The sequence below is a fragment of the Montipora capricornis genome, chromosome 10 (assembly GCF_036669925.1).
Source record: "Montipora capricornis isolate CH-2021 chromosome 10, ASM3666992v2, whole genome shotgun sequence".
In the NCBI taxonomy this organism is placed as follows: domain Eukaryota; kingdom Metazoa; phylum Cnidaria; class Anthozoa; order Scleractinia; family Acroporidae; genus Montipora; species Montipora capricornis.
In genome coordinates this window covers 46,885,235-46,887,734 of record NC_090892.1, presented here as the reverse complement: position 1 = coordinate 46,887,734, position 2,500 = coordinate 46,885,235, and the positions used below count along the sequence as shown (strand labels likewise).

General features: G+C 40.3%; 1 protein-coding gene across 1 annotated transcript in view; it reads left to right on the top strand.

Annotated features, from left to right (window-relative positions):
• Nucleotides 1-2,500, top strand: part of LOC138021373 (b(0,+)-type amino acid transporter 1-like) — a 4,325-nt gene that overhangs the window by 651 nt on the left and 1,174 nt on the right. The gene's annotated exons all lie outside the window — the stretch shown is intronic.

The window sequence follows — 2,500 nt, the reverse complement described above, 5'->3', positions numbered from 1 at the left end:
GCGTTTCTTACATCTGCAAGCCCTTAGAAACTAAAACTTCGTTCGTTTTGGGTTACTGGGTTAGAAGCTCGTGTAAACAATCTTGGGACCGAAATTGACAGCTTTTCGCGTGAGTGGTGGCCATAGAAATACAACGTCTTCAGAAAACAACATAGCGGTGGTTCGATTGGTCCCCAACCAATGCTGACCCTTTTTACGTGGAATGCCGAAGGCATCCACGTCTTAAAACCGGGCTGAATTCTTTTTTTTGTTGGTAGTCACAAATGTGCATATCCCACGGATATTGAATTAAGTTCCGATCGGGTGGACTGACTTATATTCCCTCCGGTATTTCCAAACTTCCCTGCCCCGTGGAGAACGCCTATACTTCCCAAGCCATCACGTTCTTCTCTGCTAGCGCGTTAGACCACTCGGCCACCGGGACACACTTCCGTCAAATTGGTGAAAGCAAAGATTTATAATAGAATCTTTCCGCCCGCTATGATTGTTTCAGTATTTAACTATTCGATAAAGTGGATAGATGCTTTTTCTTTGAGAAAGGCAAGCTTTAAAGGTAAGGAGAATTTTCTACGTTATTTCTAGATCTTGCTTCGTACTTGTGTGTTCCACTGTGAACATTATTATTTTGCATAGAACGAATACTTCATTAGAAGCATTTTGCATAGAACGAATACGTACTCCAATATTTCTTGGGAACCAGTTTGTTCGCCGTTTTGAGGTAGAAAGAAAATAAGAAAATAGCTTTCAACGGCCAAACAAGATAAAAAATGAAATCAAGTTTAAAAAAAACGAATTAGCTACCGCCGTCACGGGGACTTCGCAGCGGTCCCCCATCCAAATACTAACCTCATTCGGAGGAGCTTAACTTCAGCTGACACTTGGACTAGCATCAACGATTGTGATCTTTATGTTAAATTCGCACATAGATCTTGTCGAACTTTATAACACTTGAAAGAAAAAAAGTAAACTAACAAAAACCCGGTGTCTTGCCGTCATTTTGTCACAGATGCATCCTTTGTTTCCGGAGTTGTCAGTATTAAACACGCAAGGTAACTTGATCACAGGCGGCCGCTAAAATCGATGTCACTTTCGATTTTGTGATTTTACTTGTACGACCAAAAGTACGATAGAAAAATTGAACTCAGATTGAACGTAACAAAAATCTCCCGAAATGTTTTTCGCTGATGGTAACTTGTATTATATTCGTGGCACAAAATTTATGATGTCTTCATCTCGCAAATTGTCTTATTCTCGATCGAAAGTTCCTTCTGCTCTCCTTAAAAACTACATATCATTGTTTATTTACTTTTGCGTCAATATTTGTTTTGCATACATGTAAGGCAGGCTAACAAAATCTGTACTTTGCTTAGTTCGCATTTTTGGGCATTAAAATAGAATTTTTGGTCGTATGTTCCTGACGGCAAGTTGCATCTTTTGACGTCTCCCATCCAGTTACTAACCCCGCCGGAACCCTAGGGATTAACTTCAATGCAAATTGGTTTTGGAAAGCTGTCAGAAGCACAGAGGGTAGGGTAATGCCCGTGGTTTACCGAGGAGGATGATGAAGATTCGGTCTGATCGACACATAACTAACAACTGTGGTACACGATATTGTTTTGGTATCGTAAATCATTACAGTGTCATGACTGTCATGGTAGATATCTTTGCTAGATACCCCCTGAGAAGACATGTGGTTCAGTAAAGTACTTAACGCAGAACGATTGAAGAAAATAAAAGCAAATCGAGAAACATTTAACTTCAAGGCTGACAAGTTGATCATTTACAACTTCTTTTTCACCACAAGCTTAAGCGTGTACTCTGAGCTAGAACAGTGTCGGTTGTTTTTCTTAAACAACCGAAACTGTTCTGTGCTTGCCCCTTACGGCACTGACAAAAGTACCGTAGGTTAGTACATGGGTACTTGACCGTAGCCATTGGCCGAGAAACTAATCTTAGCCAAAAGGCCGAAAAGCGATCAGGACACGGGAAAACTTAGGTAAAAAAATAGCGGAGATATGGGATTTTTGGCTGGGGTGGGGGGGTGGGGGGACTGAGGAGATACGGGATATTTTTTAAAGTAGGAGCGCATTGCGTACGTGTGGTAGTGCAGTAACTAGACAGTGTTTTCTCGAGAAGTGATCACTAGGGTTTTTTGTTTTCGTGTTTGATAGTTTTTTGTTCAGCTCGAGGTTCATGACGAACCTTTGTAGTTTGTGAGAACTATTTACTACTTGTAGCTTTTGCTGAGTTTTGAATCGATAACAGAAAGAGTTTTGGCGATTTCAACCGAAACTGGACTACTGGATTTAAGCTTTTTCCTTGACGAGATTTCAAGTTATTGTGAAACGTTTGGTACCAAGTTACTCTAATACTGAAATCAAGATTATGGAATTGTAAAATTAGAACTTTGGACTGGACTATAGAACTCGCAATTACGGAATTTTACATTTTTGAGCATTCTGAGAAATGGAGTTCACATGTTGTCTTCTTGTCTTCGCCA